Below are 14,451 nucleotides of genomic sequence, written 5' to 3' on the forward strand. Positions count from 1 at the left end.
GCGGGGAGCAGCATACTTACCATCCGTGCGGCTCCCGGGGCGCTCCAGAGTGACGTCAGGGCGCCCCAAGCGCATGGATGACGTGATCGCATGGATCACATGATCCATGCGCATGGGGCGCTCTGACGTCACTCTGGAGCGCCCCGGGAGCCGCACGGACTGTAAGTATACTGCTCCCCCTGCTCCCCACTACTACTATGGCAACCAGGACTTTAATAGTGTCCTGGGTGCCATAGTAACACTGAAAGCATTTTGAAGACGGATCCGAAACTATCTCTGCCAATGCTGCCGCCATCTGCGGGTGGACCAGGTAATTATATGAATATAACAACTTTACATGACTAAATATGCATGGTGAAAATAAATACACTACTGCATTAGATGACACTTTATATGAGCCTATAGGAAGTGGTAGCAAGGTGCCAAGGTCTAGATGGGTATTACCTGTTGGGGGTGTGTCTCTGCACAGTCTGATAATATCCAATCAGTGCTGCCAGTGCCAGACTGTGCAGGGACACAACCCCAACTGGTAACAACCATCTGGACCTTCATTGTAAACTGCTAGTAATTAATAACTTCTAGCAGGAATAATACTAATACTTGTTATCACAAGGGGAATGCAAGTAGTTACTAAAACAGACATGCCAGGAGAGGTTACAGGTACCTTCTAAAGGGAATGTCTACTTTTAGACATTCAAATGCTGCCTTAGGGCTCAGGCACATGACGTATGTATTTTGTGGTCCGCAAAACACGGATCTGCATAAAATACGGATGATGGTTATATGCATTCAGTTTTTTGTGGGATGGAACCGCTGGCCCCTAATAGAACAGTCCTATCCTAGTCCGTAATGCGAACAATAATAGGACATGTTCTATTTGTTGCGGAATGGACATACGGAAACGGAATGCACACGGAGTAACTTCCTTTTTTTGCGGACCCATTGATATGAATGGTTCTGCATACGGTCCGCAAAGAAAACGGAATGGACACGGAAAGAAAATACATTCACGTGCATGATTTTTTATTTTTTTTCCACTTAAAGTTGAAAACCTGCTCAGCAACATTTCTGCCGGTGTTGGAGTCTACTATAAAAAATCAGCATTTGCAGTCCAAAAATGATTGACATCCCCTACATACTCATCTTTGAGATCCTCAGATCATCTTTAGAAGATGCCTATAAGTGCAATTAGCAGATCAATGCTATTAGACCGCACACCCTGTCATTTGAACTAACAGGCCTCCTCATGCTACTATTGTACCGAGAAAGTCTCCCATCTGAATTTTTTTTTAAACATACAAAAAACTCTCTCAAGTCTGCATGTGTATATTAATACAGAGGAGGGGGATACAGCCGCATAGCACTTGTGTATCTTGTGGGAGACTGGACACAAAGGGGCAGATTTATCATAGCCCAGCACAATCCGGCAGTCCGTGCGCCTGAACTGAAATAGATTTCACTGTTCTACACCAGAAAACTACTGTAGAAGATGGTAAATGTGGCGAGGCTGCCGTCCCCGACCCTGGTCATGCCTCCTTTCCGGAAAGTGACAAGGTCGGTGTAGAAACGGCACTTGCGCATTAGACTATTGTCGTCTAGTCCCACCATTTTTTGACCGGACTCGCTGACAATCTAGAAGCAGTGATGGCTAACCTCCAGCACTCCAGCTGTGATGAAACTACGACCCCCAGCATGCTCTATTCATTTATATTGAGTTCTGAGAACAGCCAAGCAATTGTATATATTGGGAGTCGTAGTTTTACCACAGCTGGAGTTCCAGAGGTTGGCCATCACAGAGTGTATGAGGAGCTCCTGAGTCTCCCTCGACAGATGATATCAGGCATGCTGAATTTCAACTCTTGATCCTTTTGTCCTCCTGGGATGTAAGCCATGCCAGATGCTTCCTCCTCTGTCCCCCTTGAAAACACATGCTGACCAAGTATATGTATGGGAGAGTCAGGAGTGTTCGGCCAACAGCTACTGAAGATGTATGACCACCTTAAGGCTCTTCTCCATTTACTTCAATTGCATACGTTAATATTGGGAAAGTATAGCAGCCACAATTGTAACCTTGGTGAGCCAGAGAATTATATTAGTAAAGGACAGAAAAGTGATGAATAAAAACCACTTGGGCCTATAATGGAATATTTTTGGGACAAGGAGTTGTATGTCTTCTAATGGCATCATATACAGTATACGGTAATACCACAGCATGCATTAATCCGCATAACTTTAGTCATTCTGTACTTCTTAGGGTATTAGGACCTAGTTAGAGATGGTTATTACTGTTACATCTACATGATTGAGGGTAACGCCACATAATACCAAATAATAATGGACTTTCTCAATGGTACAGAATGTACTGTATATACACAGAGTACTGTAGTCCACACTACTTTACAAGTCTCTGCTTTATAGGCCTGAGGAGGTACACTCAATGCTTTAACGGCATTTCCAGAGACCTAAAGCAGCATAGAACGAAGCTGTATTGTAATCATTGTATCTGGTGTATGCTCTGTGGACAGGTGGAACATGTTCTTTGTGGGATAACCCCTTTAATGTATATTTCAGAATGATCACAATTCAGTTGATAAAGAGGAGGTACCTACCGGACAGAGGTAGTTCCTATGCTGTAGAATTGGTATGTATTGGGGCTCATGCACAAACGTGTGCAGGTTGTTCCTTGCATTGGGGACTGCAATTTGCGGCCCCAATGCACGGGCAACATCCGTGCCGTTTCCGCAGATTCATTCAACTTAAATGGGTCTCTGATCCTTCCGCACCACAAAAAAATAGAACATGTCCTATTTTTTTGCGGTGTGAACCATGCTCTGTTCCATACCACACGTTCCGGATTGCGGACCCATTCAAGTGAATGGGTCCACATCCGTGATGCGGTGCACAAACGGTCAGGGGCATGATCCCTTAGGCCTCTTTCAGACGGGCGTTGCGGGAAAATGTGCGGGTGCGTTGCGGGATAACCCGTGATTTTTCCGCGCGAGTGCAAAACATTGTAATGTGTTTTGCACTCGCGTGAGAAAAATCGCGCATGTTTGGTACCCAAACCCGAACTTCTTCACAGAAGTTCAGGTCTGGGATCGGTGTTCTGTAGATTGTATTATTTTCCCTTATAACATGGTTATTAGGGAAAATAATAGCATTCTGAATACAGAATGCATAGTACAATAGCGCTGGAGGGGTTAAAAAAAAAGAAAAAATAATTTAACTCACCTTAGTCCACTTGATCGCGTAGCCGACATCTCTTCTGTCTCCTTTGCTGAACAGGACCTGTGGTGAGCATTCATTTCAGGAAGAGGACCTGTGGTGACGTCACTCCGGTCATCACATGATCCATCACATGATCCATCACCATGGTAAAAGATCATGTGATGGAACATGTGATGACCGGAGTGACGTCACCACAGGTCCTGTTCAGCAAAGGAGACAGACGAGATGCCGGGCAGCGCGATCAAGTGGACTAAGGTGAGTTAAATTATTTTTTATTTTTTTAACCCCTCCAGCGCTATTTTACTATGCATTCTGTATTCAGAATGCTATTATTTTCCCTTATAACCATGTTATAAGGGAAAATAATAATGATCGGGTCTCCATCCCGATCATCTCCTAGCAACCGTGCGTGAAAATCGCACCGCATCTGCACTTGCTTGCGGATGCTTGCGATTTTCACGCAACCCCATTCATTTCTATGGGGCCTGCGTTACGTGAAAAACGCACAATATAGAGCATGCTGCGATTTTCACGCAATGCATAAGTGATGCGTGAAAATCACCGCTCATGTGAACAGCCCCATAGAAATGAATGGGTCGGGATTCAGTGCGGGTGCAATGCGTTCAACTCGCGCATCGCATCCGTGCGGAATACTCGCCAGTGTGGAAAACTCCTCCCAAGTGAATTTGATTTTTGGATTTCAGAATCAAGATAATGGATGCAAACTTCTAAGACCTGGAAGGACCTTGGACCAAGGATATAAGTGAACATGGTGTATGATAATGTAGCAGGGCAGGGTTCATTATCTCTTTACTGTGTGACATCACTGCTTTTGCCGTTAGTTGTGACATCACTTTATCAATCCTATTATCTGAAACCTCTGTGCGCAGTATCCCTCACCTATGACTTCACACTGCTTACTATCCACGCCCGGTGACATCACTGTGACTATTACTCCTGCGCTGTTACTTCACTTTGCTCTATATGCATGTGCTGAGACATCACTATTGTTATTTTCCCCGAGCAGAGCCATCTCCTTTTATTACCGCTATATGGTGACATCACTTTGTTATCTCTGTATTGTGGCGTCACTGTAGTTGTCATACCGATGCAGGGAAGTGACTGTGATTATGAATTTGTATATTGTGACTTTGTTGCATTTATTATCCTTGTACAGTGACATTACTGCTTGCATTTTCAGGAGCATGTAGTACTAGTAGTATAGTAGGTGCAGAGTTTGTGGTGAAGACCTTGGACTGGTGCCTGAGGTGGTCCAATGCATCCATAATTACATAAAAGGGTACCAGTATTGTAAATGGCACAAGTTTAGGGGCACCTCTTACTGATTTTGTATCGGGGCCTAGGAACTTCAAGTTCCACCTCTGCCTTAGAACAGTGTGAGGAACTGTATCACTCTAAGGGTCCACTCACACGACAGTAAGGGCTCTGTGCCCGTATTGTGGACCGCAAACGACAGATCCGCAATATAGGGGCACTGGCTGTGTGCGCTCCGTGGTGCGGATGCGGACCCATTGATTTGAATGGGTCCGCAATCTGCAAAAGATAAGACATATCCTATCTTTTGTGGAGTGGAGGCACAGATCAGAAGCCCACGGAATCGCTTCTGTGGGCTTTTGGGTCTGTGCCTCCGCACCGCAAAAGATAGGACATGTCTTATTTTTGTGTATTTTGCAGATTGCGGACCCATTCAAGTCAATGGGTCCGCCCTGCAATACGGGATTCACATGGCCAGTGCCCGTGCATTGTGGACCGCTGTTTGCGGTACAGGCACGGAGCCCTTACAGTCGTGTGAATGGGCCCTAAGGCCTTATTCACACAGTCACACTGCCTCCTCTTCACCATTTACCTGTTCGCCATCGCAACCGCAGAGGCAAGCAGGTGTAATTACATTACAGCCGTCCCATTCACGTCTATGGGACGGTTCCTTCCTGTTCAAGTAAATGCTACAGATCCATCCCATAGAAGTGAATAGCGACAAAAGGAGTTGTAATTACACTGCTCACTGCTGCAGATACGATGGCGAGCAGGTAAAAAAATGAAGAGAGGGCAGCGCTCGAATGAGCACGGCCTTTTCTTCAAACAGCTGATTGGCAGGGGTGTCAGGAGTCAGACCCCGCTGATCTGATATCGATGACCTACCCTAAGGATAGGTCATCAATATTAAAGCGGACAACCCCTTTAATAGGCAGAAAAGCACTGATGGCTCACCCATGGGTCACACAAGGTGCATGGTTTGTAATTATTTCCTGATTCTGCACTAAAAATCTGCGAAAAGCTACACTTCAAGTTATGTGACCCAGTGTGAAAACAATCAGTACTAGGCCATGCATATCTATGGTATCTACGGATCATATCTTTTTCCAGTAGGTGAAAGAGATTGCTATTGATCATAAGTGGTTTCATGCTACCATAGACGCACAGATTATGGCCATTTATGATGGGTGGGAACATTGGAGGTGAACCTTATTTCATCCCGGAACATGTCGGACACCTCAGATCATGACTAAGAACACCATCGTTCGAAACGCGTAGATCTTGGGGATAAAGTGGGAGCCAGTGTCACTGTTTGCTGTATCCACCTGTATCTTGGTGACGAATAAAGACCGGGATTTTTCACTACGTCCATTCTGGTGCTGGAGCTTTCTTTCTATCTTGTGCATTTATGATTTTGCTGAATCCTAATGTTACTAAAGCCTCGTTCACATTTCCGCATCAGTGTCACATCCGTAAAAAAATGCGTACGTTTCATCCGTGAAGATGTCCGTGAAGGATCTGTGGTTGGTCCGTGTGTCCGTTTTTACCATCCGTGTGTCATCCGTAATTCACTGACGTTGCTCAGCTGAAAATTAATTTCCAAAGAATCTCCTATTAGTCTCCAGTGAAAAACGGACGCAACACGGATGTGTGTCAGTGATTTTCACGGACCCATAGACTTCAATAGGTGTGCTTGGTCCCCATCACGGATCAAAGTAGTGCATGTCCCCGTGATTTTTTTTTACTGACCCACAGTAAGTAATAAAATACTGAAATGTGAACAGACACATTTAAATCAATGGGTACGTCTGCTGTCCGCAGAAAATGCGGACAGGACAAGTCAGTGAAAAACGGGCCTAAGGCTTCATGCACACGATTGTATCTGTATTTCGGTCTGCAAACCGTGGTGCATTCCGCATTTTTACCCCTCCCATCAATAGAAATGACTATTCTTGTCAGCAATGTGGACCAGAATAGGACAAGCTCTATAATTAGCGGAACGGCAAAAATACAGATGTGTGCATGGCCCCATAGAAAGGACTGGGTTAGCGGGCTACCTACATAAAATGCAGATAGGACATGGAAGAAAAATAGGGCTGTGTGCATGAGGGCTAAGGCTCTGTTCACATCTGCATTGTCATTCATCTGAACAGAAACCAATGCAGTGCCTGAACCGTAGCACGGCTTATCATGGAGTCCACCGCGTCTGCTGCAGTGGGGGACTAGTGCCCCTATGCTACCTGTCAAAAATGCTGGTTTCCCTTGTGTCCTAACCAGTGGTACAATAATGGAGCTTGTGCTGCTGTTAGGACTAACGCTGGGTTCACACCTAGGCGTTTCTCAAACGCGCGTTTCTATGCGTGTTTTTGTCGCGTGTTTTATGCGCGTTTTTTTTAATAGTGAACGCGCGTTTGACGCGCGTTTGTGTGATTGACAGCAGTGTTGTCCAAAGAGTCTATGGCCCAAACGCGCGTCAAACGCGCCAAAAAAAGCTCCTGTACTTGTTTGAGCGTCGGGCGTTTTACAGCGCGATCGTACGCGCTGTAAAACGCCCAGGTGTGAACCCTTCCCATAGGGAATCATTGGTTCTTGCCTGTTGTGCGTTTTACAGCGCGTAGGAACGCGCTGTAAAACGCTCAGGTGTGAACCCAGCGTAAGGGAAAACAGATTAACCTTAGAAATCAGCGTTTCTACGATGCAGGCTACAAAGTAATGTGAACAGGGCCCGAGCCACACCTTGCGATCCCCCTCCTAACTAGAGGGTCGCCACTATTATTTCCTTTACCACCATTTACAGGTTTTGTCTTTATATACCAACAATTCATCACACTTATAGTCTGGGTAGTGAGAATGACACAAGCAGTGGTGCAGAAAAGTGGGGCCGTTGCCCATAGCAACAAAAACTTTTTTTTTCCCTTAGAAGACTTTTTCCCTTAAAAAACAGACACCTAATAGGTTGCTACGGGTAACCGCTCCAGGGTCTCCCTGACTGAATGGACTCGTTCACACACTGCATACACACACACTTCGTGCAGCGCCCGTTCCTGCATTCTCTACAGCGCTGGAAGAGTTACTAAACCTTGCCCTGAATAAACCTTGGGAGCACAATAGACGCCTGTGTGTTGGTGACTGACATTTCTCTTGGCCAATGGGAGACTAGGTGGTGTGGTCGTCGTCCAATGGGAGCGTGGAGGCGGGGCCAGAGCCTGAGCAGAGCGTTTTCCCCGGCCGCTGAGTCGCGTAGAGTGAGCTGGGGCTGCGCTGAGGGGGACGGGGAGTCTGAACAAGTCCGTAGTGCGGCCGCGACACCGGGACAGCAGGGGACGAGGCGCCCATATGGTCAGTATCAGCCTGGTTGGCAGCCGCGTGCGGTACCGCACACGAGACGTCATAGTGTGCTTTGTCCGTGTGTGCGGTGCCTTTGTTGGTTGTCAGTATCTTTCTGCATTGTACTTCTGATGGCCGGGCTGGTGGCATCCCTCCTGTGACATGCTGGGGATGGTTGGGGACATTCCGACCACCGTCCACTTGATTAGATGACACTTTGGTAGCACAGTTGTTCACACTCTGCCATTCTGGATGCCAGAAATCCCTCCTGTTCAAGACGGGGATTTTTTATTTATTTTTTCTAAATTTTTTGTGAATTTCTAATCTAAATGAATGAAAAGAAAAACAGAAAAAAAAATGCTCAACTGTATTTACAGTGCAGACATTGCAGTGTATGGCCATAGCCTGAAACGCGTTGGGTCATAGTTACGAGGATGTAAATGGGGCTCATGTGTCACTATTATAACTTGTTTCCATCACATCGGATATGGCGTGAAATATGTGGATAGGTAGACCTCTCTTGTACAGATACCACTCACACCAAAGGAGCTCGCAATCTAATTTTCCCATATGCATGTTCTAGACAGTGGGAGTCCTGGTCCTGTTCTGTAGTTCCTTGGACGTAAGTGACGACATGTAACTTTTTTTTATTTTGGAGGGTGGGGGTTGTAGTATGACTTTTTGCTACGTTGGTACGTCGCCCCCATGCCCATCTCATAGGGCGCTTTACCTTGGCAGGATGCTTTTTAGCCCAGCACACCTGTCTCCCTGTGAAATCCACCACCTGCTCTTTGCCGGGTCCCACCTCTCGCCTTCCTCCCCTTGTCATTCACCTCCTGGCCAGTCTTTCCAGGGAAGGGAGGAGTGGAGTTTGGCAGGGAGGGCTCCTACGTGGCTGGAGACCTGGGGTGGGAGCATGAGATTCCTGTCTCCAGGAAACCGCAGTACCACATTCTCCCTCCACAAGACTCTCTCCTCCCCCTGCCATACAAATGTCCAGGGATACATGAGCCCGAATCGCCAGGCAACTCGATGGACGCCCCGAAAACATCTCTGCACAAAATGGACTTTTTATTTGTTTATTAGGACTTTTCCTAGAAACAGAATGTACATTTTTATCATTGAGTTGTTTTGCTAAATATTGTTTTTCTTGTAAATATTTGTTTACTATGATCCAGGGCTGAATTGATCATTACATTCCACATATATATATATATATATATATATATATATATTTTTATATTCTGTATTGTTTTGTGTAGAGTTTATATTTTTTGCTGTGGAGAAAGGAGGTATGTGTGGTTCCCTGGCAAGAGCAGAACGCTCCTCATCCCTCTCTCATTTGTCCTGAAGCAGCGCTGCATAGCCGATGACCATCTGTCTGCCGCGTCCTTTATGTGCCACTTGGCCCATTATTCATTCTGATGATGGAGACTATTGGCATTCTTCACTAACAAATACAATTCCCACCTTTTGGCTGCACAGATTTCCATGATCTCATCCTAGAGAGGTACACCAGGGGCACTTGACGTTTTTCAGGATTATCCATGAAATAAAATAGTTATAGGGGTTCTCTGGAAGCTAAAGAAATTTAGCGAAGAAAAAAAAAAAAAGAAACACTAAAGGGGCTCATGTGTGACTGTGCGGTCCGGGAAACACAGCCCCTGTGTGTCGGCCGCGTGTCCTGGACCATCGGCTGCTCCTCTGACACAAACTCAGCAGTCAGTTCCTATGTATTGTACTGTGCTCACATCATCATCCTAGGTGGCACACAGGGGCGGCAAAAAATTTGTTGCACAAATTTCCGTGTGGATTTCTGTGTTTAGCCGCATCAAAGTCCATGTGTTTTTTTTAGATTTAGTTGCGGATTTGATGCGATAATTGCCACAAACCTCACCCTTCCATTCTGCAATGAAAAACATCTTAGTTCAGATCCACAGAAGTTGCAGCAAAATTTGCACGTCTCATATGCAGATCTTGACGATTTTCTGTAAAGTTAATCCCATTAGTTTCAAAGGGGGAAATCCCCAGTGAAAATCTGCAGCATAAGGCTACATGCACACGACCGTATGTGTTTTGCGGTCCGCAAAAAAAAACCGTATGACATCCTTATGCCATCCGTTTTTTTTCTTTCAGATTCATTGTAATAATGTCTAAAACGGACAAGAATAGGACATGTATTTTTTTTGCGGGGCTACGGTACGGACATACTGATGCAGATAGCACACGGTGTGCTGTCCTCCTTTTTTGCGGACACGGAAACAAACAACATTCGTGTGCATGAGGCCTAAAATTGACATTCAGGACGTTTTTTTTTTTCTGCAGCGTGTGGATGAGACCTCCTAAAATCCCATACACTTTACTGCACCTTTTCTGTCTGTGATTCTGCAGCGGAAATTCCGCAGTGTCTCTGACGTGTGTGGGAAAAACCCTTTGGGTATGGCCACAGGTAGCGAGATCCATAGATACGGAAAATCCGCAGTGTATATGGCTGAAATCTGCAGCAAAATTCACACCAAACCATATGGATTTCGGTGTGGAAACGCTGTTGATTTGCCCACTCTATTGGAAAGGGTTAAATCAGTGGCAGATATCCTCAACTTAAATCGACATGCAGTGGATTTAAAATTCCCACGGAGCGTGAAGTTATGTGCCGATTTCACTGCGGGCACATTTTGGAAATCTCATCCATTTATTGCTACTGTAAAGGCTGCAGATTCTCCACCGCAGATATCTGCAACGTGAACTGACAAATCCACAGCCACAGTCCAAGTTATCTGCCAATGCCCTCCGCAGTGTGGGATGAAATAGGACCTAGAGATTTATTAACTGTAAATGAAATTGTATTGTGTCCCTATCTATTTCATATATATCTCATATCTATCCATCTATCTATCTATCTATCTATCTCATATCTATCTATCTATCTATCTATCTATCTATCTATCATCTATACATCTATCTCTATCTCTCATATCCATCTATCTATCTGTCATCTATCTGCTATCTATCTATCTATCTATCTATCTATCTATCTATCTATCCATCTATCTATCTATCTATCTCATATCTATCTATCTATCTATCTATCTATCTATCTATCTATCTATCTATCTATCATCTATACATCTATCTCTATCTCTCATATCCATCTATCTGTCATCTATCTGCTATCTATCTATCTATCTATCTATCTATCTATCTATCTATCTATCTATCTATCTATCTCATATCTATCTGTCATCTATCTATCTGTCATCCATCTATCTCTTATCTATCTATCTATCTATCTATCTATCTATCTATCTATCTATTTCATATCTATCTGTCATCCATCTATCTATCTCTTATCCATCTATCTGTCATCTATCTGCTATCTATCTATCTATCTATCTATCTATCTATCTATCTATCTGTCATCTATCTGCTATCTATCTGTCATCTATCTATCTGTCATCTATCTGCTATCTATCTGTCATCTATCTATCTATCTATCTATCTGTCATCTATCTATCTATCTATCTATCTATCTATCTATCTATCTATCTATCTATCTATCTATCTATCTATCTATCTATCTATCTATCTATCTATCTATCTATCTATCTATCAGTCTGGTATTTCCATAGGCTGTAAGTACTGATAAAGTAGTCTCTTGCTGTGACATAAATCCAGCAAACCACATCCTGACTAGTACTGGATGCATCTCCAGGCTTTATGGAGCTTCGATCCCTACTGGTCATCTCTCAGCGACAACGGCGCTTATCTAACGGTGTAAGTATATTAAAGTTTGTCAGCATGAATAGATGTATATCCACAGACAGGAACAGCCACTGGATTGTAGCGGTGCAGTCACAGTTCTGTAATAGAGCTGCAGATTCATCCTGTGAATGGTCCATTTGTGACAGAGATACCAAGGAATGTGGGGTCACCAGGTCAGAGGATTAAAGCCTATCAAAGTGAAAGAATCTGTAGATTAAAGAGAATATTTGACCCCCACTGGCCAAGGCCTCTGAGATTCTTTACGTTCTCCTGCAGATGCAGAACGGAGACATCTTGGAGTAGAGCACATACTGTACATTACTTAGATGGGTTCCTATGGAAACACATAAGTAACCCGATTGCTTTTTTGTTATTGCAGTTTAGTTGTACCCTTTATTGTATAGTGTTGTATGCACAATGCATTCCGAAATTCTTCAGACCCTTTCACGTTTTATGTTGCCTCCTTGTGCAAAAAGGAAAAAAAAAAGTAAAGAAAAGTTTCCCCCATTATTCTGCACTCAATACCTCATAATTAAAAAGTGAAAAGAGAATTTGAGAAATGTTTGCAGATTTATTAAAAAGGAAAATAAAAATCTTGCATTCACATAATTAGGGCTCATGCACATGAGCGTATTTTCTTTCCGTGTCCGCTCAGTTTTTTTTGTGGACCGTATGTGGAACTATTCATTTCAATGGGTCTGCAAAAAAAACGGAAGTTACCGTGTGCATTCCGTTTCCGTATGTCCGTATTTCCATTCTGTATGTCCTATTATTGTCCGCTTTATGGACAAGGATAGTACTGTTCTATTAGGGGCCACCTGTTCCATTCTGCAAAATACGGAATGCACGCGGATGTGATCCGAATTTTTTGCGGATCCGTTTTTTGCTGACTGCAAAAGTGCAGACTGATGGGGGAAAAAACTTGAATATTTTATTTTAGCACACGGCTGCTCCATACAGTAACAAAATGTGAACAAAAGTGAAAGAGGCTGAAGACTTTCCGAATGCTTTGTAATTTCCAGTTTGCTTGACGGGAGAAAGCGTGACGATGATATTTTTTTCTCTGGCGTTAACCGTGGTTTAAGGCATACTGCTAGATTGCTTTGCTCACATGTCTATTGATTTGAGCTAAGATGGATTACTCTTTGGGACAAGGTTACGCTCCAGTGAGTCAGTCCTTGTAATGGGGCCATTGTTTGTACAACATGTTTTGTATTGCGTTATTCTAATATTCAGTCTATCCAATAAGGAGTGGTCTGTTAGGTTTTTTTTATTATTGAAGAGCTAAAAGAGTTATTTACTTAAATATTACAGAACATTACATTTGTTTGTTTCTTGATCAATCTGTACCACATTCTGCAATCCTTGATTATTCAATTTATATGGGACAGAATTGCTACTAGTTTTTTTTTTCCGTGTTTTGCTTGTCAATGACCTATCCTAAGGATAGGCCAATCATATCAAATTGGTTGGGGTCCGACATGTGGCCCCCTGCGATTAACAGTTTTCTGCAGCCATTGGCTCCAGAAACAACACAGTGGATGGGCTTAAAGCTGAAAGCTCTGTCCACTGTGTTGCGCCTGTGCCGGGTTACTGCAGCTCAGCTCCCGTTTACGTGATACTGAATCGATAAGGCCCCAGGGTGTGACCTCCGGGGCCCCCGTCAATCATAAAGTGATGTGTGATATTACAGGGAACTGCATAGACTACAATTTGATATAATAATATTAACAGAATTTATTAGATTTGTGCGCAGCAGTTATAAGCTATAGTGTGGTGAAAATGTCATTGCCATCAGTAAAGGCTGTCCTAATCTCCCCAGCCCTGCGGGATCAATGGCGACAATTTATTTATTTAATACATAATTGATTTCATGTTATTTATACAGTTTTTATGGTGGGGCTTTATTCTTTTACGTTTTGCTTTGACTTTGGGTGTTTATACTGCACCAGAGTCTATGTTTAACGAACTTTCTTGTCTTGGTGCGAATAAATAGGGTAAAGTTTGAAGTGGCAGACCAGGTACATGACCAGTCCCCAAGCTGCACTGTGGTGTCACATGATAGCGCATTATAGTTTGTTTTGGTCACTTCTGCAGTAGTTTGGGATATTTTAGAGGCTGGAGTCCAGGAGATGTTGGTGTGTTAGTGATTAGAGGGTAAGCACACACAGATTCCTACATGCTGACGGATTTCCTGCAAAGTAGGATTTTTCTTGCTGATCTTTCCTTGTCTGTCCCTGGCCACTGAGTGCAGAGTTTCCGTTTCTGTGGCCCCACTCCTAAGGGCTGCCAGGCTTCCTGGTTACAGAAAAACTAACCCTTTCATTGCTGCTATGAAACAAATAGTAGCTTTGTGATCTCCCGTAATAGGATATTGCATTTGTGGCCCTTTCAACAGTCCGTTTGGTTAAACCTCGACACAGGAGTGCTGACACAGATTCCGTTGTTTCTGATGGGGAAAAATAGCGTTGGGGCCTGATCCGGCACAGCGTTGTGGCTCAGTTATAAGCAGAAGATGCAGCAATGATGTGAACAGAGCCTATGTATGTTATTGTCCACAGTCTTCGAACCCTACGTTTGGCTTATACACATAGAAGACCTCCCGACACGTGCCATCTGTATCCGTAGATCTGCATGTAACTACTAGTGCATAAAAAAAGCATCTTACTTCCCTCTTCAATTTTTTTGTTTAACTTTCTTTTGAATCAGGGTACAGCTGCATGTAATGGAGTTTCTGCACCAGAATTTCCACCTTTCTGCAGCAGATTTGCTTGAATTTAACCCCATTCTTTTACATAGGTTAAAATCTGAAGTAGATATTTTCATGCTACGGATTTAAAATTGCTGATTTTTTTTTAG

The 14,451-nt window shown here is 43.7% G+C and overlaps 1 protein-coding gene across 1 annotated transcript in view; it reads left to right on the forward strand.

Annotated features, from left to right (window-relative positions):
- Positions 1 to 7,725: 7,725 nt before the first annotated feature.
- Positions 7,726 to 14,451, forward strand: part of AMOT (angiomotin) — a 58,597-nt gene continuing 51,871 nt past the window's right edge. Inside the window, exon 1 of the mRNA XM_044306131.1 lies at positions 7,726 to 7,842. The gene's annotated coding sequence lies outside the window, so the exon portion shown is untranslated. The remainder of the gene's footprint in view (positions 7,843 to 14,451) is intronic.

This window comes from Bufo gargarizans, chromosome 9 (genome assembly GCF_014858855.1).
Source record: "Bufo gargarizans isolate SCDJY-AF-19 chromosome 9, ASM1485885v1, whole genome shotgun sequence".
NCBI classification, from domain to species: domain Eukaryota; kingdom Metazoa; phylum Chordata; class Amphibia; order Anura; family Bufonidae; genus Bufo; species Bufo gargarizans.